The sequence below is a fragment of the Calonectris borealis genome, unplaced genomic scaffold (assembly GCF_964195595.1).
Source record: "Calonectris borealis unplaced genomic scaffold, bCalBor7.hap1.2 HAP1_SCAFFOLD_33, whole genome shotgun sequence".
Classification (NCBI taxonomy): Eukaryota; Metazoa; Chordata; class Aves; order Procellariiformes; family Procellariidae; genus Calonectris; species Calonectris borealis.
Window position 1 is genome coordinate 1,868,093 of NW_027441449.1, and position 27,484 is coordinate 1,895,576.

Genomic DNA, 27,484 nt, shown 5'->3' on the forward strand with positions numbered 1-27,484 from the left:
CTACAAAACAAGTATAATACAATCCATCCAATACAATGCGTATCATACAAAATTGAATGCAAAATACAATGTAAAATACAATCCATCCAATAAATACATAAAATACAATGCAAACAATACAAAATACAAAATACAAGTCAAAATACAAAATACAATACAATGCGATACATACAATACAATACATACAATTTCGTAAGGACCATCACCTACAACACGATATAAAAGGACAATAAATAGCAGACAACAGAATAACAAATACAATAAAAAAAAAATGCAATACATACCACACCATACATATCATACCATACAATACAAAATGCAATACAGTGCAAAATACAAAAGAAAAATACAATATGATACACACAATACAATACAAAATACAGGACCTTGCAAAATACATTACAACACTGACAATAAAATACATACAATAAAATACATTCCATAAAATACATACAATACACAATACATTACAACACCAACTACATTAATATACAGATAATAAAATATAATACAAGACATAAAATATAATACAATACCTACAATACAATATTACATTACAATAGAAAATATAATACACACAATACAATACATATACTACGATACGATACATAAAATAAATACCAGACCGTACAATAAAATACAAACAATCCACAATACAAAAGAAACCGTAGTACAACAGAATAAATACATTACATTTATAAAACCACAATACATACAATACAATAAATACCGTACATTACAATTCCACACAGACAATAGAACACAGAGAATACCTAACAAACAATACCATGCAATACCATACCATCCCATACCATACCATGCCATGCCATGCCATGCCATGCCATGCCATACAATATACCATGCAATACCATACAATACCACACCCTACCACAGCTACAATACAACACATACCGTACAACACATACCATACAACACAACACAAAGTACAACACGTATAATACAACACATAGAATACAACACAATACAATACGACAAAATATAATACAAGATAATACATAAATACATAAAATACAATAAATACCATACCATACACTACACACATTAAAGTAAAACTATACGTACAATACATACAATACAATACATACCATACAATGACACAATGCCATACGTACAATACCATACAAAACATACCTTACCCTACAATACTTACCATACATGAAATACAACACATACAATGCATAAAATATAACAAATACATTCCCATACAATTCAACACATACGTTACAATACATACAATAAATACCATACCATACAATAAAACACAACACATACAATACATACAAGAAAACACAAGACAAAATAGAATATATACAATAGGATACATACCACACAATACTAGGAAAGCATACAGTACGGACCATAAAATACAATACAAAAACCATTACAATACCAAATACATTACAAACCGTACAATACGATACATCACGATACATACAATACAATAAATACCATACTAGACAATACGTAAAACCCATACATAAAACAAACTACATACAATACAAAGTACAATGGAAAAAAAAACCAATATCAAATACCGAATACAGAACACTCCAAAAAATGCAATAAATACAATAAAATGCAAACAATACAATACCTACAGTACAATACAATACAAAGTACAATATAATACAAAATACAGTACAAAATCCAAAATACAGTGTGATACATACAGTACGATACATCAGATACATATATGATAAATACAATCCCGTACAATACCATACATCCAATACAATAAATACCATGCCATACAAGACATACAATACACAATGCAATACAAAATACAATACACAATGCAAAATACAAGACCTACAATACAATACAAAATACAGTAGCATACCTACAATACAAAATAAATAGGATACAATAGGATACAATAGGATACGATACAATAAAATAGGATAGGATACATACAATACGATACACACAATAAAATAAATACCATTCCATACCATACCATACAGACAATACACAATACAATACAAAATACAATACACAGTACAAAAGAAACTACAGTACAGGAAAAAATACAGTACGATACAATACATACAATGCACTACCTACAGAACAATACATACAATACAATACTATACCCTACCATACCCACCATACCCACAATACCTACCATACAATACCTACCATACAATACATACCATGCAATACACTACATACTCTATAGTAAAAAAACAAAATACCATACAAACCAAAATACAAGAGAATTCATACAATACAATAAATACCATACCATACAGTGGAACAAAACACATACGATACATACAATACAATACATACAATACAATACAAAATAAATAGAATACATACCACACGTTACAATACGTAAAATGCAATACAAAATACATTACAATACAAAATATATGACAGTACATACAGTACATAATACATACAATACATAAACCACAATACAATGCAATACAATGCAATAGAAAATACAATACATACCATACAGTACAAAATACAGTACACTGCATACCATACAGACAACAGAGACACAATGCACAATAAATTGCAATACAAGACACAACAGGACACAAAATACAAGAGACAATTACTTCTCTGGGATTAGGTGATGGGATCTTCTTGCACTGATCTTCTGTTTCTAGAGCGCGTCCTGACAGCCTTTGTCCTCCAGAGCTTTCCCGTCTGTTCCCGAGAGGAGTGACGGCCACGACGTGGAACGACTCCGGTGAGTAATGGCTTCACCAGTGTCGCGAATGAGTGGTTTAGGGGCCGCTTAAAGAATCACCATCAAAGGTATTAGCAAAAAGTGGTTTTAATAGGAATTTATTATTAGCGTGACTTAACAGAGGTCGATGGCAAGGTTCACTTTATCACTTACTGCATGGATGAAACATACAAAGGAAAAGCTGAGTTAGAATCGAGCTAGAATGATTTATAGAGAGACCGAAGACATAAAAGAGTACGGGAGACCCTCCCGTTGAGTCACGAGGTTCAGAGAACAACCCCTTGCTTTCTAAACTCCTGGTGGAGCTTAGGTACGGCTGGATCCACTCCTGGTCCCAGACTTGGTCAACGGATTATGTCTAAGGGATTAGATGTGTCTAGCAGCAGTCTAAGGCTCATTCACAGTTTTAAGGTGGATCACAAGATTTTAGCAACACTTAATCATTGACTAATTTAACATTTACAAAGCGATTTAATAGCATTTACTACAGTCACAACAGTGACTTAATTACAGATTATACTTACTATTGGTTACCTAAATCAATTCACACACACACAGAGAGACACAAATATATATCAATGTACAAAAGGTATACCTGTTAAAAATTCCCCTCGAGTCCAGTGAAATATTCATGTCGAATGTCTCGGCGTTTCTCAACAGGCGAGGGGTTGAGCCTCGAGGAGTGTTTCAGCCCAGGTCCCGTCGTCAGCTTTTGGCGACGGTCCTCCGAATATCGCAAACTCAAGAGTTCGCGAGCTCTGAGAGGCTCCCACTCAGAGGGCAATGCTGGTCACAGCCCGCTGCGGTCCAGGAGAGCTCGAAGGGTCTCACGTAGGACTGCTGTTTATAGGTTCGCAAGATGATTGGCTTTAGTCATCCATAAACTTCCATCCTGGCCACAACCCAAGGTGGTGGTTACCAGAATTCTCAAGATTCCAGTACCAATGGTACTGTTCCACTCGAGCTACGATTCAGATAAGGATGTCCGGGGATGATGAATTATCCCCGCTCTCGTTCCCCACCTTGGCCAGGCAGCAGGAGTTCCTGGTGCGGTCAGTGCTGTTCCCCACCTCAGCCATGCAAGAGTTCCAGGTACGGTCAAGGGACACTTCACCGCCCAACTCATTACCCAAAGGCCAAGGCCTAACGGGAGTTCCTGAGGTCACAGAGCGGCCCAGGAGAGGTGGGGGAAATGCACCGCCACAGCTGGCTGGGCATCAGTTGGTCGGTGGTGAGCGGTTTAGGTTTTTTGCATCACGTACTTTTCTTGGTTCTGCTTTTCTTTGTTGTTTTTTTTTCCCCCTTTTTATTAAACTGTCTTTATCTCAACTTAAAAGTTTTTGCACTTTTACCGTTCCGATTCTCTCCCCAACCCACTGCGGGTTGGGAAGCGATTGAGCGGCTGTGTGGTGCTTAGCTGCCTACCACAGTTAAACCCAACATGGGGCTCAAAGGGTTTGGAGTAACAAAAGATTTGACCAGAGCATATTAGAGCATATAATTCTTACATCTGTTTAACAGTTGCTGGTTGTGTGGTTGCCTTATCTGTTCCCGACATTGGTTTATCTGATCCATGCCATGCTCCGTTTTTTGCTGTGCTGTGTAGCACTTGGTGGTTTTCTACCTGGGAGAATTATGATAGAAGCAGTGGCCTTGACCCTAACTTGGTTGTGGGCCCTGCATTGATGCCTTTCCTGTATTTTGGGAACCATCGCATGGAGACAATTAACAATTACACTTTTTCCTTTTTCTCCCCCGAGAGCCAATCGGTGGAAGAAACACAGAATGGCACCTTCCCCTTTTTCTCCTGTGGGGTAGATGTTTTCTCTCTTGTTACAATAACTCTTCAGGATCTTGAACGTCCTTGGGTAACCAAAATACCCCTATTGGTACTTCTCAAGAATACTGTTTCTGCTTTTTCAAAGGTTAGCCAACTATTTAGAAATAGCAAAACAGGGATTTGACCCAAGGCAGTGTGGTTATGGGTGGCAAGGCATCTGGGGCCCTTCCTGCCACCCTTGCCTGTTTAAACAGGTTTCTCCTCCCCTTTAGCTGGGGAAGGATAGGGAGCAGCAGTACGGCTGACCGTACGTGGGGGGTGAGGAACAAGGGCAAGAGAGAGGGCCAGGGTTTTAGAGGGTCTCTGGTTTTAATGTGACCTAAACTCAGAAGCGTCTTCAATCGTGAGTCTGCACCGGGGCCTGCGAGAGAGCTGCAGCCATCGCTGAGGGAGCAACAGGTAGCCCTCGGTGTGAGCCGGTGGCCAGAGCACTGCCTGCGCTGGGCAACTCCGCGCTCACCTTCCCTTAAGGAGCAGCCAGCCCTTGCTGCTCCTCACAGGAGAGACTCTTCCCAAGGCAGAGGCCAAGTCAGAGGGGCACTGAGGGGGCTGTGCAGACCACTGTCCCCCCCCAGCGTCACCGTCACCGGCACCCCAACTCATCCAGCCCTTCCTTTGACTGGACAGGGAGAAGAAGAGCTTTGGCCTCTGCAGGACCTGGTGGCGCTGGCTGGTAGCTCTCCTCCCCTTCACAGTCCTGCTCTTGGCAGTGCTCGCGCTTCTCTGGTAGCGCGCTGCCTGGCCCACGGCGACAGCTGATGGGAGCGCGGAGCCCGGTGGAGGAGGGTTCCCAGGGTTCCCAGCCCGGGGAGGCTTCCTTGCCCCGTGAGAGGTTGCACAGCTCTCGTGCCAGTCCCAGGAGGCCCAGCACCTCCTGCTGACTCGCTGCAAATGGCCCCTGCTCCTCTGCATCGCCCTGGGAGAGTGGCGGCACTTGGGCACAGCGCTTCGGCACAACCGAGAACGCGGTCGTGCAGCTGCGGGAGGCTTGATTGCTGCTCCGCTACGGCCTCTCTGATGGCCTCCGCTCTGCCACGCTGGATATTCCCACTCGGAATATCTCTGTTCTGTCTCTTTAAATGCAGTCGAACTGAACATCAAAGGTCTTTTCGGTCCGCCAGGGCCCGTTTGGAACAGGCTACAATAAGCACCGTGTTCAGCAAAGCCCCATTCTGCTGTAAGAGGGTCGTGGGGGTGCACTGGTCCCAATGATTGATATGCTTTTAATTCCTGAATTAGAGTTTTGACTGCCTCTTCATGCTCTGAATTCCATTCCCATGGTTTTCCCTTTCATAAAAGTGAGTATAGCGGGTGAGCAATGATAGAAAATCCAGGTACGTGTTTTCTCCACCATCCTAAAGTACCCACAAGCTGTTGTAATTCTTCCCTAGATTGGGGCATCTGTAATTGTTCTGTTTTACTTCGGGTGTCTGGTGGAGTTGTTGCACTACCTGCAATCCACCAAGTACCTAAAAATTTTACTTCTCTACTTGGTCCCTGACATTTCTCGGCGGGGGGTTTCAATTTCTGCTTTAGGTAGCGCTTGCCGTACTGCTGTTGCTGCTTCCCCTACCTCTTCAGAGGAATCTCCGCCGATTAGGATATCATCTATAGATGGGTACAGTTTCACATTCTGGGGGAGCAAGGCTGTTTGTAAAAGCTCAGCAAGCGCAGCGTGAGCGATTGTGGGTGAACGTTTATAGCCCTGTGGGAGTCTGTTAAAGGTGTATTGTATCCCCTCCCCAGTAAAAGCAAATTTCTCTTTATCCTTTTCCTGCAAGGGGACCACGAAGAACATATCCTTTACATCTAATGCTGCCATCCATGGGTGTGCGGCCGCTTGCAGCGTGGCTGTTAAAGTTGCAATATTAGGTACGGCAGCCGTTAGCGGAGCTGTGTTGGCATTTAAGCGCCGATAACCAATTGTTAGTCGCCACCTCCCGTCTGCTTTTCAGACGGGCCAAACTGGTGAATTATATGGGGAGTGGGTTCTGGAGATAATGTGCCCTTTTTCCAAATCTGCTGTTACTTCAGAGATTCCGGCTCGTGCTGCAGCAGAGATCGGATACTGCGGGACGTTGGTGATTTTTGAATCAGGGAATGCAGGAGCTGCGCAGAGTACGCGCACTGTCATTTCCCGATTTTTATCAGGGTTTGGGTCGACATTTGAACCGAAGGACCACACGCTGCCGTCCGGCAGACGCCAGGTTCGACCGTTCAAAACATTGAATCCTAAAATATTTTCATTGTGATCTTCAACTGCAAAGCCAGTAGATGAGATACGCTTCTCGCCCGGGAGCCGTAAATTAACTTTTGCAGTTGGCACATAACACTTGCTCCGTTCACTCCCGTGATTTTAACTCTTTGCCGTCCGGGTCATACACCCAGCTTCTCGGCATCTTGTTGTGTTAATATTGAAATTTGTGCTCCTGTATCTATTAAAAATTTTACTAATTGTTGCCGAGGACCAACTGGAATTAAAATATACTTTGCTTTAATGATGGGTCTAGCCTCATATTCAGAGGAATCTGAGGGGAACAAGGGGTCATCATTGCCCTCATCATAGTCATCAGGATCACCACAAATATGACCATCCCATTCCTCAGGGGATACATTTAGTTTCCTAATCTGTACAATGTCAGGGGGATTGGGAGCCCGCAGAAGCATCCTCTCGATCTTTTCTTCCAACTTTTGTGATTTCTCCTTTTCTTCCTGTAACTGTTTTTGCAGCTGCTCGATTTTCAAGGACAGTATTAATTCAGCTTCCTTTCTGCCTTCTATTTCTTCTTTCAGGTCCTGCTCCCTTCTATTGTTATTCTTTCTGTATTGATAAGCAGCTTCCAAACAGGTGCCTAACATTTTGCAAATAATTCCTTTTCCATCTTTTATATAGCCCCTAGCTACTTTTAGTTGTTTTTCCACAGCTTCCCAATCATGCCAATTATTACGAGCCCATTCTTCTGAGAATTTGGGACTTGGATTTATTCCATGTTTTTGTAAGTAATCAGTGATGCTACTTGCCATCCTGCCGACTACGCCAATTAGTTGCGAATGAGTGGTTTAGAGGCCGCTTAAAGAATCACCATCAAAGATATTGGCAGAAAGTGATTTTAATAGAGATTTATAAAGATGCGACCTAACAGAATTCGATGGCAAGGGTCACTCTATTACTTATTACAACGATGAAACATATAAAGGAAAATCATCTAAGGGTTTATATCTCAGGGACTATATGTATTCGGCAGCATAGTTTAGCAACACTTAATTTAGCAACTAATCATTTACAAACTTTAGTAACGCTTAATCATTAACTAATTCAATATTTGCAAAGTGTGTTAGTAAGTCTACTACAATCACAACTTAATTACAGATTATGCTTACTACCAGTTCACACACACAGGGAAATATATATCTATCTTAAAAAAAAAATATATATACAGAAGGTATACCTGTTAAAAATTCCCCTCGATGTCAGTGAAGAAATATTCACGTCGAATGTCTAGGCATTCCCTCTCAACGGGCGGAAGGGTTGAGCTTCGAAGGGGACTCACCCAGGACCCAGCGGTCCTCCGAATATCGCAGGCCCGAAAGGTCGCGAGCTCTGAGAGGCTCCCACTCCGAGGGAGATGCTGGGTGCAGCCGCTGCGGTGCAGGAGAGCTCAAAGGGCCTCACTTAGGACCACCCTTTATAGGTTCACAAGATGGTTGGCTTTAGTCCTCCCTAAATTTCCATCCTGGCCGCAGTCCCAGGTGGTAATTACTAAAAAATTCTCCAGGTTTCGGTGTTGTTCCACTGGACACCTGGGCCAGGCAGTGGGAGGACGTTCCCAGCCTCAGCTACGCAGAGTTTCTGATACGGTCAAGGAGCGCTCAGCCGCCAGACTTCAATACACCAAGGCCGAGGTTTCATGGGAATTTCTGAGATCAACAAGCGGCCCAGGGAAGAAAAGGGGGGGTGTGAATGCACCACCACAATCCACCCCGTGACTAAAGTCAATCCATCTTGATGACAGAGTGGCGGTGTGGTCGCCTCTTGCCTCTGTGCCTATAAACAGATCAATGCCATATTCCAATTGTAGTTTGAGGGAAATTTTTCGTTGGTATACTTAATTATTAATATACTTAACTCTTAAGGTTTTATTAAGTACAATTAAGCAATGTTATATATGCGAGGAGGTTTTGGTATTGGTGCCATTTGTTTAGTTATTTTCCACACTTTAACACATAGAAGAATGTTCAACAATAAGCACAGCACAATAGAAATTAGTAAAATTGTCATGGGATGTAAAACCCAATTCAAAGTTCCCGTTACTGTTGGTGACCATCCAAATAAAACATCCCACCAGTGATGTTCTCCATCCTTCTTCACCTTTTCTAGGACATGATGTATCCTCTCTGCATCATGATGGACGATAATCAGAGCTCTTTGTCCGTGTTGTTTCGAATCTGGTTTAGCAATTGATTCAAGTCATCGTGTTGTCACAGTTTTCGTACTAATGTAAGATTCATTCCAATGCGGGTAGGCAGTAGATCTTGATAAGACGCATAGCTTGATTGTAGCAACTGGTGGGTTGTAACAGGAGCTGAATAGTTGAAGTCGCATCCCACAATCTTAGTAAAATTACAAATACAGATATTTGAGTGGTTAGATGTTTCCCCAGGGGTGTTGTCTGTAAATATAGAATCACAAAGCGTTCTCATGCAAACACATCCATTTCCAACATATATAAGTACAGTTTCAGGAGTTTCATCAGGATGTATTTCAAAATGACAAACATTTTGTCTAGCGTCAAGACAAATGTCTTGAGCCTTCATTGTCTTGCTTGCACAAATAAATCCCTGTTGTTCTTGCACAACACGTGCATCAACATCAATAATTTGCCATTTATTCCCATTTTGTTGGGCCCATACTCCATGTTCTAACGGGTAGAGTCCCGTTCCATTGTGATTTAATCCCAGCGCAATGATTGGGTATATGATATATACCGAAGCATTGCGTATTGTCAAAACAAAAGCTGTGACTTTGCTGTCAGTGGGGTCATAAGTCAAATGGACTAGACGCAACCAAGATTGAAATTCTTTTTCAAATTTAGTTGCATTATCCCAAACTACCTTTTGGATTTCAGTGGGCAAGGTGCCCTCGTCACCTTCCCTTATAATTGCTGCCACGGGAGATTGTATCCATAATTGAGCCTGGATGCAGCTAAGAGCTAGAGAAACGTTATTTTGAATTATGCCAAATGCGTTTGTGATTAGTTGGTGGTCCTCTTCATTAATTCTTTCCCATTTAAGCAATATATTAGCTAAAAGCCATTGACTAATTCCTAATGCTGTCAAAGAAGATCGTAATGGGTGTTCCAATTTATGTAAATCACTTGTTGCCAAATTATTTTTGTTTGCTAAAACTTCAGCATCCACGCTGTTCAATATTCCTAGTCCCGTTCCCAGAATGCCAGTCACATCTCTCCTTGATCGTTTTGGAGAGGTGAGGGTTCGCCCATGCACCCACGCTAACCATCCTGTTATTCAGGAATGGTGAGCAAGCAGGTTAATTGTAGAGATATCAACTTGCGTTGATAGCTCCACTCGTTTGAGAGACCACGAGGGATTAAATAGCACTTGCTGTTGTCCTATGTTCTTGATTATCTAGGGACCAATGTTATAAATGTGAGGAGACAGTTTGGTAGGAGGCTGAGTTGGTGAATGTGGTTGTGCGGTATCAATCCTGAATTGAAAACCTAAGCTGGAATGAGAGTTAGGGTTTGTCCAAAGACACATTACGAGTACTGAATGGGATATAGTAAAAGTATACAAGCATTCGTGTTTAGAAGGACAGGTATGTATGTTGCCTTTTCCTTCAACGTTGCTTACAACAACGTGTAAGGTTGCTGTCATACATTTAGTGTGATTTTCAATTCGGCATCCTATCGAAATGGTGTCTCCTTTGGTTCCCTTTAAGGATGGAATGTGTTGATTTTCATTTTCAGCTGTAATAATCCATTCCTGCCTATGAAAGGTGATGTTATTGTGTAGTGCTGTTGCAGATAAATTTAGATCAGGTGTAGGTATGTTAAAAAGTATGTATGCATCAACCCACGGCCACCCCGTCGTACACAAATTCCAAATTTTGCGCTCGCTAATCATAAAATCAAACAATAGTTCTACACCACGATTACTCCAGAAGCAAAATGTGAGTACAGGTTGCGTGAAAGTGAAATTGTACCAACAATTTGGTTCTGGTGGTTTACAGCAAGATTTCTCATTGTCTTTACGCTTAGAAAAATCAGTGTAATCTATTTTTATTTCAGTGGGGTTTTTTGTGGGTAGATCCATGGATTGCACGGCACCCTCTTTTTATTTCTTCCCCTGGTGTGCTTGAAGTGATGATATTTGATGAACGTTGTTATTTTTGTGAGATATCTTAACTTCTTTCCAGTGTAGTGTCTCCCATCTCCATTCATCTTTTGGATATGCCTCGTTCCCATGTACAACTAAAAGAGCAAGGCTCAGGTTTGTCTTGTCTGTTGGTAGGGTTCCCACACGTCCAGTGTAATTTAGTGGTGCATGGTCCCAGGGATCTTGTGTCTCAACTAGAAGGGTTATCCTTATCTCGACTAAAAGGAAAAACAAAATTGGGTTGGGGAGATGCTGCTGCTGTTGTTGTTGCCATCGGTATAGGTTCATCTTCTCCTGTTGAAGAAAAAGAAAGACGACGTTTCGGTGGGGAAGGCCGAACAGGTTACCCCTTTTAGAAAGAAGGAAAAATCCATCTAGTACCGATTCTGTGTTTTGCACCACTGCTACCAGTAGCTTCCCAAGCAAGTGGGCCACGGGGTTTAGTTAAAGTCACAGGCACAGTTCCAATTTGTGGTAAATTTACCATAACAGGTTGCCCTGGCTGTAATGTTAGCAGACGGCTTCTTTCATCAGCAGGGGGAATATTAGGCTCAGCTTTTACAAAGAATGCTCAGTTTGTTGCCCCCCTGGAATGCACCACCCCCACGGCACAGGAGTCGACACAGATAACTTTTGCTCTATTTTGTGCTGCTAGAACAACTGCCCTTAATTCTCCTACTTGTGCACTACCTTCACCTTCTTCGATAATTTGTTGATGTTTAATGCAGCAGCCTTGGGTTGCCATTTGCCATCTATTCTCCTTGCTGAGGCATCAGTAAGCCAAATATCTTCTGATGGTGTTCCCTCGGTAAAGGGAGGCGCATTTAAAATAGGTGAGGGTTTAAAAGGTTGTTGTAATGCTAATGGGTCTGCATTTATAGGCATCTGTAATTTGGAAAGTTTAGTGTGTCCTTCAGTTAATCTTATTTCCTCTGCAATTCCTGTCAAATATGCATACCATTTCCTAACTGTAGGCTTTTGTGCAAGTCCTTCTGGGGGTGCCGTCCCCTTCAGAACTGCTTCTAATAATTAATGGACCTCGCTGCACGAGCCTCCCTTCGGCACTGGGCGCCTCCGGGTCAGTGGCTCAGCGGCAAGGAGGGGACCGGGGTCACGGTGGCGGGCGATGACATAGGGAGGATGTCACTGTGAGCTGATTGTGTCGCTTGAGGACAGCTGACGGGCGATTGTGACCACCCCGCGAGGGCAGAGGGCCAGTCGTCCCGCGCAGAGGCCCCGGGCTCACTGCGACTCGCGCTGTGCGGCGAGGTCCTCGTCCTCCTCCCAGCTGGGCACGGCCATCTTCTCCTGAGGCACCCCACGTGCCACAGGGCGCTGGCGATGGCTTCCATCTGGGAGAGGCAATATTACTACTCCGACCTGGAGAAAGCAGCAGCTTTCCTCCCCACCCTCCTTGCTGAGGACTGCCCCAAGACCGACATTCAGTCTGTCCACGGAGTGCTGCTCTTCGCGGATATTTCAGGTGGGGCGAGCAGGGAGGAGCAACCACGGGCAGGAGCCATTTTGGGGCACACTGGGCCCTTTGGAGCCCTGTCCCTACCCCTCAGCCAGAGTGGCCATCTTGTCACTGCTGAGGTCTTTTGCTGGGATGCCCAAAGAGAGCGGGATGGCTTATCTTGGGCAGTCAACCGCTGCTGCCACCGGCGCTGAGCCGGGGCACGGGAAGGTGTGACCTACAGGCTCTCGCGCCGGGCAGCGTGGAACTGGCTGCCGGGTCCTTTGGCCCACACGGGCATCTCCTGATTTCTGGGTGTCCCTGTTCCAGGTTTCACTGCTTTGACAGAGAAGTTCATCCAGATGAGCGGCCTGGACAGAGGCACCGATGAGCTGGCGCAAACCCTCAACTCCTACTTGGGTGACATTTTGGAGGGTAAGAGCCGCCCTGGCATCGGGCCGTGAGGCTGCTCGTGGAGGGTGGAGGCAGACATGCCAGGCAGCCTGCTCCTGCCTCCTTGGAAGGGCTGGGGCTTTCTGTGGCCCGGAGGAACAGCGAGAGCAGCCAGGGTCTCCTGGCGAGCCAGGACCAGCGCAGGTCCTTTCTGTGGCCAAGGAGGCACCCGCTTTCTCAGCAGGCACCTCTGTGCCGCTGGCGCGAACAGCAGGCGCGGTGACGCCTTGGGGCCCGGAGCAGGCTGAGGGCACCCAGCAAGTGCCAGCGTGCGAGTGACCTGAGGGTGCTGGCACTGACGTGTGGGCGTGCGTGTGACCCCCACGAGCCCCCTTTCACAGGGGATGTCTTGACCCTTCCGAGCTGACCGCCAGCACATTGTGGCCACCCCTTTGGCAGCACTTGTGGAGCAAAGCAAGAGAGTCCTCAAAGATGATGAAGGGTCTGGAGCATCTCTCCTATGAGGACAGGCTGGGAGAGCTGGGACTGTTTGCTCCAGAGAAGAGACGGCTCAGGGGGGATCTTCGTAATGTGTCTAAAACCTGAAGGGAGGGTGCAAAGAGCCACTCTTGCCAGTGGTGCCCAGCACCAGGACCAGAGGCCACGCCACGGGCAGGCACTGAAACACGGGAGGTTCCCTCTGTATGTCAGGAAGCACTTTTTGACCGCGAGGGTGACTGAGCCCTGGCACAGGTTGTGGAGTCTCCCTCCTTAGAGCTATTCAAAAACGATCTCGCCACCGTCCTGGGCAGCTGGCTCTGTGCGGCCCTGCTTAAGCAGCGGGGTTGGACCAGATGGACCCCAGAGGTCCCTTCCAGCTTCCACTTTTCCGAGCTTTGGTGGCGTCTCGAGGCCCCGCGACCCTGCCTGCTGTGCGGCTACCAGGGCTGTGGCCACTGTGAGCCTGGGAGACAGGCTGGAGTGGGGCTTTCCTGAGCTGTGCCCCAGAGCGCACCCTCGCCCGGGTGCTCCTCTCCGGGCAGAGGGGCTTGCTCTGTGGCTTCTGGAAGAAGGTGTCCACATGACTCTTCTTTTCCTTCCCTCTGTCCACAGAGATACTGGTGTTTGGAGGAGACATCTTGAAGTTTGCCGGTATGTACTTAGGACGACGATGCCCACGGGTCCTGATCTGCAGCACTGAACTGTTGTGGCGGCCATTTGCTCTGCTCTCCTTCCCAAGGGGCTCCGTGCAGCACCTTCAGCCAGCTTTCTGGCCAGGCACGCACCCCCCCCCGCAGCGCCCTTTCTCCAGGCTTCTCTTCCCCCCCGGGCCTGCCTGCGGTTTGGCTTTGGCTCCCCTCGCTCTGCCCCCGCTCGTAGGGCCCTGGGCTGGGGGTGGGGGCAAGGAAGCACCGAGAGGAAGAGACCCCCTCGGGAGCGCCGCCGAAGGTGTGTGTCGGGGTGGTGGTGAGGGGCAGGGAGGTCCTGGTGATGGCGGAGCTCGGGCTGCCAGGCTGCGAGGGGAGGGGTCGTCCCTGGTGCGCTGCAGCTGCAGAGGAGCGCTCGGGGCGGGGGGTGCCACCGCTGCCGGCTGGCTGCTGCTGCGGCTGGCCCGGGAGAGGAGAGGTGTCCCGGTGCCCAGGGTGTGGTGCTCCAGCAGGATGCCCTCCCACAAGCCCATCTTCCTCAGCACGTCGGCCGGTTTCTGCTGTCCCTGCCACTGAGCATAGGTCGGGGAGAGTCAGGGCTCAGCAGAGCCTGTACCTTCCCCTCGCTTTCCCCAGGGGATGCTGTGCTGGTGCTGTGGAGAGCCCCCCCCCAGGAGATGGCTAAGACCATCCGCCTGGTGCTGCAATGTAGCCGGCAGATCCAGAAGAAACACGGGAGTCATGAGACGAACGTGCGTCAGAACATCCAGCTGAAGATAGGTACGGGTGCTGTGCCAGGCGCAGAGCCGTGGCACTCTCCCGTGCCACAGGGTGCTTCTCACCGGCAGGGAATGCGGGGATCCCTACTGGGGCTGGTGCCAAAGGAAAGCATCTCCTGCAAGCATTCAGGGGGCCAGCTGTGGTCGGAGCGGGGATGGGAGACCAGGACTGCTGGGTTTGCACGCGTTTGCAGATGCAGAGGAAGCTTCAAGGCAGAGCGGGTGTCAGATCAAGTATTAGGGTCTTGGAATGTCCGTTTTAGCAGAGACCTCTGCAGGAGGGAGCTACCCTTTCATTTTTTTCAGGTGGGGGCAGCTTTGCCCCCTTTCCCCTGCTGGATTCTCCCCTGCCTTGCACAAAGAGCAAAGGGGAACGGCTTTGCAGACGGCTGTGGGAAGGGCTTTGGCAGGCTCTTGTGTTTTCTCAAGCAGAGAGCTACAACCTGCCTGCACGTAAACGGAGCAGGCGGTGATCAAGCCTGCTGGTTTGCTGGGCTTCTGGGGCAGGCAGGGCTTCTGACGCCCGGCACTCTCAACACATTCTATTTCTAGACACCCGTTTCAGGGACCCGTGTCAGTGCGCTCCCGAGTCGGACGGAGGGTGCCCTCCCCCTCCATAACGCCCATCTCCCCGCTGGGCTTCAGATTAGCTTCTGAACAGCTGAGATGCCGGGGGCTGCGGAGCTCAAAATGTTCCCTGTGTCAGTTCTGCTTCTCCCTCTCTCACCAGGGATCTCTGCAGGGCCCATGGACCTCCTGATTGTCAGACAGAGGACGTGGCAGTACTTCTTGATCTCTGGCCCGGCCCTGGATGAGGTTTGTGAGGCCCAAGAGCTTGCAACGGCAGGCGAAGTTATCCTCTCGGCCGCCGCCTGGGAGCAATGTGAGCAGCAGAGTCTCAGGACCAGGAGATGTGAAGGCAAAAGAGCTAGGAAGGTGGGTGGATGGGATGGCGTCTAGAGCCATTCTGAAGACCCCGACCTGGGCATGAAGGAGGGAGGTGTCAGAAGGCTGAGGAGCTGAATGTGGAGGGAGTTGTAGCTGTGAAAGCGGGCAGGCAGCTGAAGCTCTTGTCCTTCCACCTCAGGGGTACCTGTGGGCTGGGCTTGCTGGGTTTGAGGGGTCGGGAGGCGCTGGAAGGGTTCTGGCCCCACCAGCAATGTCCTCTGTGGGTCCCGGAGCTGTTGTTGACAGCTGGGGGATGCTTGGGGGATGCCTGCCCAGCTCCGGTGCTTCTGAGGAAGCACTGCTGTCCCATCCAGCCAGGAGGGCTTGTTCTCCCCTCTTCTGGGCAGTGACAGTGGGGGGCAGGCTCTGTCCCCTGGGGCTCCTGGGGAGGCCAGTGGCAGCGCTTTCATTCCCTGTGTCTTCAGGTTACGGACATGGATTGGATGCCTTGGTCAGAATCCCAAGACGTTTTACGCAGGCTTGTCCAATACCCAATGGAGCACCGCTTGGAAGGGGAAGGTGAGTGCCAGCTTCACCTTCTTCTGTGACTGCCTGGGAAGGTGCGGCCCGGCTGCTTCAGGGGCCAGAGAGGAACCACTTCTGCCCTCTTCCCCCTTTCCGTCAGCGCTCACGCTTTTGGCCCTCCTGTGCATCGGCTGGGGCAGTCACTGCTGCTGCCTCCTCCTGCAGGGGACAGTTCTGCCCCGAGCATCTGGAGGTGGCAACGTGAGCAAACGAGAAGGCTCTTTCTCCTCCCTGCTTTCCACCGCCTCGTAGTCCCATCCTCCCAGCGACCACCTGCACTTTCTCTCCTCAGGTGCCATGAGGCCTCCTCTTATGCCCCATGACCCCGATGCGGAGGAGGAGATTAGGAAGTACATACCAGAAGCTGCTCTCAGGAAGGTATGGCCAGGCCACCACTGCCGGGGGCTGCGTTTTTGGAGGGCAGCAGCGGTGCACTGCAGAGATGGAGTTCTCACGAGAACAGACAAACAAAAGAAAATGCACCCTGAGACGACAACGCGGGGAAACTGAGCCAAGGGGCACCGGTGCTGCACCATTGCGTGCGTTGTCCTCAGAGAGAGACGGGTGGCGGGAGGCGGGCGTCTGTCTCTCTGTCTTTGCCGTGGGTGTGGTTCTGGATGTGCTGCGGACATGACGGTGGGATAAAGGGGAGATTCCAGTGAAGTCCCTAGGGTGCTCCTGAGGGTCACCCCTCATGTCCGTACCTGTATCTGCCTGCCGCAGGCCGGGCAGCCTGCCGGCCATCTGCACCCAGAGGAGGATTTACCCCTTCCTCCTCATACCTGCTATTGCCGGTACGCCTGCTCTCCCTCGGGATGGGGGGTGGGCAGTAAGCCCCCGGGAGAGCTGGGCGGTGAAGCCGTCCTGCTCTTGTCTTCCAGCTTGATGACAGAGTGCCGCTGGACTTCTTCTCTGAGCTACGGCCGGTCACCAGCCTCTTCGTCCAACTGCGGCTGGCTGCAGGAAGCAGCAAAGAGGATTTCTGCGTAATCCTCCGCAATGCCAGCAGGATGATGCTAGAAATCCTCCGTCCGCACAACGGCGAAATCAACAAAGTCCTCCTGTTTGATAAAGTGAGTGTGAGGGAGCAATCGTCTCCCCCTACCCCGAGAGGGTGGGCGGTGAGCAAGAGGGAGAGACCCTACTTAGGCGTCGTAGCAAGATGTGCTGCATCTGTCCTTGGCAGGGCTGCACGTTCCTCTGCGTGTTTGGGCTCACCGGAGAAAAGCTGCCCTACGAGAGCGTTCACGCCTTGCAGTGCGCTAGTCAGATCTCCTACGCGTGCCCCATGATGCTCAGGGAAATACAGTGAGTGTGTGGTGGGGGGGCGGGTGCACGCTGCCTGGGACGGTGCAAGGGGGCTTACCAGAAGGAGACGTGCCTTCTAGCTTGCCCGCCCTCGTCCCTGGCAGGAAGGAGGCAGTGCCCTGAGAAGTGGCAGGTGACCCCTGGGCTTAGCCCATGGCAGCCAGGCGGACTCCCTCCAAGCACACCCTGCTAGCCACCGTGCTGGAGCGAGCCCTCGCAAGGGCGAGAGGCTCCTTGGTGCCAGAGGGAAAAGGCCCTTCTGGGCGACTGGCCCATGAACTGAAGCCACCTCATCTCAAGTTGCTGTCATCGCAGGCGGTGACATCATGGGGGCCTTCTTCCCTCTCTCTTTTCTCACAAGAAGGCTGGGGCCTTCTGCAGGTCGCAGCTCAGGGAACGTGGCCTCAGGGGAAGAGTCCAAAACTTCCTGCACGCGCTCTACCCCTGTCCTTTGTCCTTTGCAACCCGGGCATGTCGCACCCCTGAGCTCTCCACGTCCCCGAGGCCCGCGCTGGCGGGGCAGGACGGCAGGCGGCCCAGGCTAGCGCCGCGGGGAGGGGCAGGAAGGGATGGAGCCGGGCGGGCAGGACTGTGCCTGGGACGCTGCTGAAGCCACACCGTTTCCCTGTGTGCCAGGGCAGTGTCTGTTGCCGTTACCAGCGGGACGGTGTTCTGCGGAGTCCTTGGCCACCCTTTGCGGCACGAATACACAGGTAGGAGGCACACGTCTGCAGCGCGGGAGGCTGGCATGGGCCCGCTTACGCACAGCAGCCTGGAAGAGGAAGGCGGGCTGGGAGAGGGCTTGCCCAGCAGCCGGTCGGGAATGGCCCAGGCGGCGCCGGTCCTGGCCCAGGGCGGGAGAATGGGCTCCGCGGCCGGTTGTTCCCCTGGGTTCTGCTGACCCCGCCGTGGCGTTGGCCTGTGCCGGAGGCGAGGCGGCCGTTGGCTGGGAAGGGCGTCGCGGGGCGGGTGGCACAGGTACATCAACGCGTGCTCTCTCTCTCTCCCTGGCAGTCATTGGCCAGAAGGTGAATTTGGCAGCCCGGATGATGGTGAACTACCCTGGGCTGGTGTCCTGTGATGCAGTGACGTACGCCGCCTCTCGGCTGCCCCCTCACTACTTCAAGAAGCTGGAGGACAAGGAGATGAAAGGCCTTGAACACCCTGGCACTGTCTATGAATACCTGGGGATCACCAAGGAGGAGTGAGTGTCCTCTGAGAGGGCTGGATGAGGGGACGGTGGCACCAAGGGTGCAGCCTTGGCCAGCAAAGAGGAGTTCTGCAGAGAGAGACCGGGCTGGTCTCCCTTCCGTGGGGCTGAGAGGGTCAGAAGCCCTGGCGTGGGAGGCTTTTTGCCTCTCTCCCCTGCTGTCTCCTGCTGCTGAGAGAGCGGGAGTAGCCACAGGGATGGGGACGGTTTGTCTGTCTTGGCAGACACAACCTGGCCTTGCAGGCTCTGTCCAAATGGCTTTCAACTGGGCTTTCCGTGCCGTGCTTGCTCCACCACGTGCCCTGGTAATGCTGACCTAAGGAGGTTTTTGTCCCAGCGGCTTCCGAGCAGGAAGCTTTGGGCCAGTCCGGTTCCCATGGGGAATGTGGACCATCGGGACACTCTTCCTCGTGTCTTCCTGCTGAAATCTCAGCTCTTCCTCTGGGCCAGGATTTAACCTTCTCTTTGGATGACGGTTTGAATGTTAACATCGCCGTCTCTTTGAAACTACAGGAAGACTTGAGCCACAGGTGTCAGGTGCTTGGCATCCCAACTCGTTCAGTGACACAAGTCCTCCTTTCCAAGGCACTTGCTTTTCTTGGCCAGCGTGGTGAAGCTGTCTGCTAGCCAAGAGCACACCCTGCCTTCTTTCATGTCTCCAATTTCTCTGGGTTTGGCCTCTGGGGATGGATTCTTGATACGTCCTCCTGTCCCACCATGGCCGTTGGGCTTCTCTATGCTGTCCTAATGTGCAGCTTGAACTTTGGCTGGGGGAGCGTGCAGGGGATAAGATGCTGCTCGAAAGAAAAGCAGGTACCCGAGGAGCACATCCTGCCCCTCCACGTCAGGCTGCTTCTCTGTGTCCCCTGGCTTCTCACCAGCTAATTGACTTGTGTTTTCTTTTCCCCTGCTTCTAGCATATTTGGCATGGCTCTTACCACGGAGAGGTCAGAGGAACTCCCCTTGCTGGGTAGGTGGAGAACGCCTTGCTCTTCTGAACCCCAGTTTCTTCCCCGTGGTAACTTTTAGTGCCACGCTGGGAAGGGAGAAGCTTTTGCCAGGGATGGTGTTGCCTGCAGCGGCCCTAAGGAAGTGCCGCCTGTCTTGGCCTCTACTTGGTTGGTATCTGTGGAGTGGAAAGCAGGGTGAGGCGCCTGGTGCTCCCTGCCGTGCTCCAGACCTCGTACAAAGGTTCCTTTCAACTATGGAGCTGCTCACACCCCGGGGGCTAAGCTGATCCCCGTCTTTGGGGTCAGGAAAGAGATTTCCTTCTGCCAGACTGACGGAGAGTTTTGGTGGTGGGTTCTCCCCCTCGTACTCCTCGGAGTTCCTTTCTTGGCAGCGTCTGCGAGTAGACATGGAAATGTCAGGACACACGGGATGCCTTTAATCGCTCGGTGTCTTGCCGGATGTTTTGGGCCCTGCTATGGCTTAAGCCCAGTAGGCAGCTCAGCCCCACAGAGCCGCTCGCTCCCCACAGTGGGATGGGGAAGAGAATTGGAAGGGCAAAAGGGAGAACACTGGTGGGCTGCGATACAGACAGCTTAATAGGGAAAGCAAAAGCTGCGCACGCGCGCAAGGCAAAATCAGGCATTCATTCACTGCTTCCCTTCGGCAGGAAGGTGTCTAGCCACTTCCAGGAAAGCAGGGCTTCATCGTGCGTAACGGTGACTTGGGAAGACAAGCTCCATAACTCCGAATGTCCCCCTTCCTCCTCCTTTCCCCCAGCTTTTCTTGCTGAGCACAGCATCACATGGCATGGAATAGGCCTTTGGGCAGTTGGGTCAGCTGTCGCGGCTGCGCTGCCTCCAAGCTTCTTACGCACCCCCAGCCTGCTCGCTGGCGGGGCGGCGTGAGGAATGGAAAAGGCCTTGACGCCGTGCAAGCACTCTTCAGCAACAACTCGAACATCGTTGTGTTATCAACGCCGATGTTGGGTCACAAATCCAAAACACAGCACCGTAGGAGCTGTTACTGAAGAAGGTTAACTTTAGCCCAGCCAAAACCAGTACAGGTTTGAAGATGCCGCCTTAGCTACTGGGAAGTGCTCTGCGGCTCACGGTACAGCGAGGGGTCTGTTTGGGACATAGCTGCCTGCAGCGACTCAAATCACCCCTTCCAGTCTCGCGCCGGATCGCCGCGGGGAGTCGCGTGGGGCCGGCTGAATCTCCGTGCTTACGGGAGGGGAGCGGGGCAGGGAAGAGGGCACGGGAGCGGCGCTGTGGGGCAGGCGGGCAGGCGGGTCTGCTGCCGCGCGAGGAAGGCAGAGGGGCAAAAGCCGGGATGAGAGGGCGGGAAGGAGGCCTGGGTGTAGGCAGGCTGGCGGGTGCGGTGGCGGGGAGGGAAGCTGCGGTGGAGGGTGCCAGCTGAAGGGACGGCTCTTTGCTTTTCAGCACACCCCAGCAGCTCCTTTTCTTGTTTGTCTTCCCAGGTCGGGAGAAGGAGATTGACCTCTTTCGCAGCTGCTTGGAAGCCTATAAGGAGTTAGGACAAAGGCACATCCTGGCATTTGAGGGCAGGCTGGGCTCCGGCAGGAGCCACTTACTTACTGAACTGGCCCATTTAGGCCAGGAAGCTGGCTACAGGTACAGGTTTTTGACCCGTAGCTTTGGGACACTGCCCCTGCCCATCCCCTGACAGCCATGGAACACTCCAGCCCCTCTGCCAGTGCGCCTGGCCCTTGGACTGCAGCCTCCCGAAAAAGCCTCCTGGAGACACTCCCTAGGAGCTCCTGTGTGCTCGGCTCCCGCCTCTGCCTCTTCGGGGAGTTGGAAGTGGCTTCTTGAGCCATGGCCTTTCCTCCTTCACCTCTGGGCCAGGCACAGATAGAAGGAAAGAGCCCAAGCTCAGTGCTTTTCAGCTGGCTCCAGACCCAACAGACAGCAGGGTGGCCCGTCCCAGAAGCCCTGCTTGCCCTCTGCCTGTGTCCCAGCGGGAGGACTGGGGCAGAAAAGCCTTCCTGTGGCCTGGGAGGCAGACTGCTGAGGTCTGGAGCCCAAAGGCAAGCTCACCCCTTGCTCCACCCTTGCCTCTTAGCCCCGTGAGTTCCTCTGCAGGGGGCACGTAGCGAGACCTGGGGCCGACAGGGGGTCTGGGCCCAGCTCTCCCAGTGGCTTGGCAGCAACTGCCCCTCTGTGCCCTTTCTCGTACGGGGAGTGAAAAGCTTGGGCTTCTCTGGGAAGCACTTTGGGATGGGTGGCTGAAGAGCCCCGCGCAAGGGCACCTCCACCCTTTGGTCTTAGAAGGCATGGGCCGTTGGGGAGCTCAGTCCCTTTTGCTTTTGCACGGCAGGGTGGTTGCCATGAAACTGGTCGAGGTCAACATGAGGCAGTCCTTCTCTGCCCTCCGTACCCTGATGGCCAGGGCTCTGGGCCTCCACGACTGTGAATCGAGCAGCGCCAGGCAGAGCGTGCTGCAGGAAAAGCTCCAAGGGACCATCGAAGAGAGCAGCTATTGCCACCTCAATGACATTTTCCTTGTCGAGGTAAGAGAGAGGCCTCTCTGGCCCTGGAGGAGGCCGCCTCCTGAGCTCTTCGGGGTCCGACGTTGTGTGGGCGCGCTGCTGGGCGTGCCTTAGCTCAGGGGGGGAATCGCAGGGGTCACGGCACACGTTTCCCACTCCCGGGCCCGGTGGTGAGATCATGTCCCGCACTTCAGCCGGCAGCGCCCGGTGCCTTGCTCAGCACCCTGGAAGTGCGTTGGAGAGAGGCTGGTGCTGCCCTGGTGCTGGGGTCACTGCTGCGTGAGTGGTCTGCTCCAGCCAGCCCGAGATGCCCACAGCCGGAGAACCAGCTCTTCAGCCCACCCCAAAGCCCCAGCTCTGCCAAAGACCCTCAGCAGAGGGCCTCTGCTTGAGGCTCCGGGCGAAGTCCCCACTGGGGCTCCCCGTGTTGGGGAGAGGTGGGGTGCTGAGGCCAGCAGCGGCGGTTTGCTCTGCACTCTTGCTTGGTGGGTAAGCGTGCCTAGCCCCGGAGTGACGTTTCTCCCTGACTCTGCTTTTCTGGCCAGTTTCCCGTTTCGGACAAGGTTCGCAAGATGCATGAAACGGAAAGAAAAAATGAATTGCACGCGACTTGGACGAAAGTGCTAGAGAAGGTGAGCATTTCTCCTTCCTTCCTCCTGGGTCGCAGAAGGACAACAACCCTGCCGGCTGCGGGCTCTGCGCCACAGCAGTGTGAGCGGGTGGGAGGACCACGTGCCTGGGTCATCGCGCTTCAGGGCCCGAGAAACCCCCCACCTCCCCCCGCAGCCCCACAAACACACCCCGTAACTTTCCTCCTGTAAAGCCTGCCCTGCAGGAGAAACAGTCTTCTGCATTCCCTCGGCCAAGCTCCCTCCTCCTGCAGGGCAAGCGATGTTAGGTGCGACCTGAAAGTCTCAAGGGAATTAAGTGACAGTAAGCTGCTGAGCAGGGAAGTGGTTGAGGAGAGACTTCAGGGAATCCTCTGGAGAGAGAGGCTAAACCTCCCCTGGAAGACGCTTGAGAATCCACCGGATTCCCCTCAGAACAACCTGCTTTTTTCAGACCATTGGAGGAGAATTTGGCATAGTTGTCATCGGCAATGCCCATTTCATCGACCTTGCCTCCTGGAGTATCATGTCACCCGTGCTCCGAAACATCTCCCTCTTCATGGTCATAAGCTTAGCTCCGGGCTACGCGAGAACAGAGAACTTCCGCAAAGCTGCAGCAGACAACACAACACCCCAGAAAATCACCTATCTTCGTCTGGCTGAGCTGAAACCCTCAGCCCTGGTGCAGAAAGTCTGCAAGAACCTCGGAGTGGTCAGCATCTCCAGGGATCTGGCGAGGTAAGTTGGAGCCAGGGGAGCTCTTCCTGAGGGCTCGAACCTCTGCAGACCGTGGAAGGGAATCAACCCCCCAGGAGAGGGGGCGCAGGGCCTCCAGAAGCAGCACTGACTCTAGCGAGTGCCTGACGGGGGTTGCTTGTTGTGCCTGGCCCTGGCAGGCGGGAGCTGAGAGCGGGCGACTCCCCAGACACAGAGCGCGGGGCTGTTGCAGAGGGAGGAAGGGAGGCAGGGAGGAAGAGTCCCGAGCCCCAGCGTGGCCGGGCTGTGAAAAGGCCTCGGTCTAGGTGGCCAGGCTGTGGGGGAGATTCCCTGGGGCAGAGGTCCGCCCTGCTGCCAGAGAGGATCTAAGCTCCTGCGGAGAGGAAAGGCCGGGCTCGCTGCTCGGTGCTTTGGGCGTTGTCCGCAATTCTTTTCCCATGGACTTCAGCGAAGGCTGGAGGTGCAGGGGGGCCCAAAAGCCCAAGCCAGCGGGAGGACCGTCCCTTTCAAAAGTGAGGTGTAGCTGGCTGCTGGCTCCCCTGTTAGGCGCGAGTGACTCACCACCCACCCGAACTGTGTTTCACCTTACTTCCCTTCTGCTGGTCACTGCTGGGTCTGCTCCTGTCCAGGTTCCTGATCCAAAGGAGCTCGGGGAACCCATATTACTGCGAGGAGCTGCTGCGCTGCCTTCGCAGCAACGACATGCTCCTGTTCCGCACCCGGAGGCAGGGTGAAAAAGCAGAGGACAACTGGGAGAGCCTGATCAGTAAGCACCTTTACGGCTGACGAGCGAGTTGTTGTGGCGCATTCTCCGCAGCACAGTCTTGCCCCGTCGTTCCCCCACGGATCTGGGCAGAGTCAGATCCTGCAGCAGGGCAGAACTTGGTCTGGCGGAGGTGTGGGCTCCTGCGTGCCTTGCTGTTGGGACAGCCAAAGCAGGGGCTAGCGAGTTCTGGTGGCTTGGAGGGGCCTAAATTCTCGGGGCAGGGGCTGGGGGGCTAAAACAGGGGAAATTGTTCTGGAGCACATGTTTCTGCTGTTTCTTAGGCGTCCTAGTGGGCATGTCATTTGCCTTGGCCAAATGCCAGCTCGCTTGAGAACAAACCCCAGCTTGAGGTGGGGGACAGGCCCGGGAAACTTGAATCCAAACCCATAAATCCCCACAAGGATGCTGGTAATAGAAGAAAACGGTGGTAATGCCGCCGAGAGGGCAATGCCAGCCAGAGTGCTGTGGCCTTGGGAACAGCCAGGACTGACGCTCCGTTTTGCATCATCGCCGGCAATTTCCCTGGCTGCGAGGCAGCGCTGTTGAAGGCAGCGATGCTGCTGCTTTCTGTCCCGGGGCGTTCAGTCGCGGAAGCTTTGACTGAGGGACTGTTTGGGAAAGCTGGTCTGAAGGCAGAACATCTTTGGGAGGGCTATGCAAAGAAACTGTTTTGCTCTGCTTCATGACCACGTTCAGCACAGGCAGGTCAGCGCGCCCGCACTGGGCCACGTAAGGTGGGACTTGTCCCATCTCAGGTGAATTTTGAGATGTTTGCAAGCTGCAAGTCCCTTTGCAAATTGCCTTATTCGTGCTCTCCTGCTCCACCCAGCTTCTGCAGTCGAGGCGTCGTCCCTCCCAGCACCCTCGAGCTCCAGCGCGGGGACCGACGGCAGGGTCTGCATCATCAGACCAGACGTCAACCTGGAGAACACCGTGCTGCCCGGCACCTTGAAAGGTGAGGGGCCGAGCACCGCTCTGCCCGCTCTGCCCGGGGGGCTGCAGAGTCGCCCTCTCAGCCCGGGGGCTCTGCTGGGAACCAGAAACAGGCCTGGGGTTGCGGGCAGCCGTTTTCCCCTCCTGGGTGTGCACCAGCTGTGAGCCTGCTGGCTGCTTTCCAGCAGCAGGTAGGAGAGAAAAGGTTATTGGTGCAAGACTAACACGGCTCCCTTTTCTCACAGAAACAAATCCTTTGCTGGGAAAAATCTGTGACTTGCCTCTGACTCAGCTTTGAATGTGGCTTCTACCTCGCTATTCTCTTTTTAAGTTCCCCAGCTAACGCTGGTCTCAAGGCACTTGACCCAAATCAAATCCATTTTTTTTCTGTGGATTGGCACAGAAATCCCCCCGTAGCCAGGGGAGCTGGGTGGGGGAGCTGTCAAGGAGCGTCCCTCCTCTCTAGCCGTAGCCATTTGTATGAACCTTGGAGAAACGTCATGCTAAAGCATTCCCGCTATTAAGTTGCTTTGTCCAAAAACAAGCCCAGAAGAAAACCAAAAGAAAGGAATAGTATCGTCTGGGCAAGTTAAGACAACCGTTGTGGGGAGCTCCCAGTCCACCTCTGAGGTGGGGAAAGTTCTCCGTTCTCTGCGTGCACTGTTGGGCAGAAACCTACTCCAGGTCTGGCCGGGCGCAGCACGGGATGCCTGTACCTGCTGGATCCTGCCCTCCTCTGCCTCGGTGGGGGAGCATTTGTTTGAGCATCTCGCTTTTCCCCAGGCCTCGTGGCCTGCGATTCCAACAGGAGCGGAGCCGTTTTGAAGACGCCTACCCTGGGCTGCGACTGCCCAGCAGGCGCAGTCCCGAGGAGAGGAGGCCAAAGTCTACCCCGTTTCACGTGTTGAAACTTTGCAGCCTCAGCCTGGGGAACAGGCAAGAGGGAGACGTGTTGCTTCTTTTTGACAGAGGTTGTGCTGGCTCAGCTCGACCGGACAAAGCCACTGAAGCAGATGATTTTGAAGTTCGCAGCTGTCATCGGGCCGGTGTTTACCACCCAGATGCTGTCGCACATCCTTCCCGCTGACGTCAGGCACAAGATGAATTGCTTGTTGGACATGCTGGTGAGCGACAACATCCTTAAGTGGCTGAAAGACACAGAGCTGCCAGAAGATGCCCAAGAGGGGCCAGCCATCTGCCCGCAGGCAGAGCACGGTAAGGGGTAGCAGTGAGGTGAGCCAGGGAGCTCCCGGCTGTGTCCCGGCGGGGCTCCCCGGGGCATGGTGCGCTTCCCCCCCGTGATGGGCGGGTGGAGCTCGGGCAGGCACGGCTGTTCGGCGTGGGCTGTTCAAAGGTCTTACAGGTCGATCTCAAAGCACACCAGCTGGCCCAAGGGCCTCCGCTCCCCTGCCTCCAAGCACTGCTCGTGGCGCAGGCATGAGAGGGCGTGTGGAATCCCTGACGTCCTCTCCCGGCCGCCTGCAGCGTCCAGATGAAAGATGCCCTCCAGAGTGCCCTGGGGCCTTCGACAGGCCTTTACTCAGCTTTGATTCCCCTGTGGCAGAGGGGGGGGAATCTGGGGGGATTGCCCTGGGGACTGCCCTGCCAAGAGCGGGGAGAAGGCGCTGGCTGGGGCTTGCTTCGGCTGGCGGCAACACCCCCAGCTCCTGCCCGGAGCGTAGCTGAGCGCTGTGTCCCCGGGGCTGTCCTAGCGTCAGCAAAGCAAGCCGGGCCCTTTCGCCCCGCGCCGCAAGGCTCGGCGTGCAGCAGCGCTGGTTCGCTGCCCAGGCTGCGCACCAAGGCAGGACTTTCGCACCCCGGTTGGGACGGCCCCGAGCCCTGGCCCCAGCTCGGGCTGATGCAAAGGCCCTTTGCCTTGCAGGCATGGAGAGCCCCTGTCTGAGCAGGAAGGCCGTGCAGCAGCAGTGCAGCGTCCTGGCCTTCCGCGTCCCACTGCTGCGGGAGGTTGCCTACGAGCTGTGGCCCGCGAGACAGCGGGGCACCTTGCACCGCAAGTGTGCCGCCTTCCTGGAGCAGCACGCACACAAATGCCAGAGCTGCGGCCAAGGGGACTTTGTGGCCTTCCACCGCTTCGCCGTCACCAGCACCCAGGACGGAGGGAGCTGTCGGAGCCCTGCTGAGCAGGGCGACTCGTGCAGCTGGGAGGCCTTGGTGTTGGCAGGAGAACAGCTGAAGAGGAATAGGATCCGCGACACCGAGGGTATGCTGTGCACCGTGCTCCGCAGCCCGGGCCCTCCAGGAGCCCAGG

The 27,484-nt window shown here is 52.6% G+C and overlaps 1 pseudogene; it reads left to right on the top strand.

Annotated features, from left to right (window-relative positions):
- Positions 1-27,484, top strand: part of LOC142076128 (adenylate cyclase type 10-like) — a 62,065-nt pseudogene that overhangs the window by 31,966 nt on the left and 2,615 nt on the right.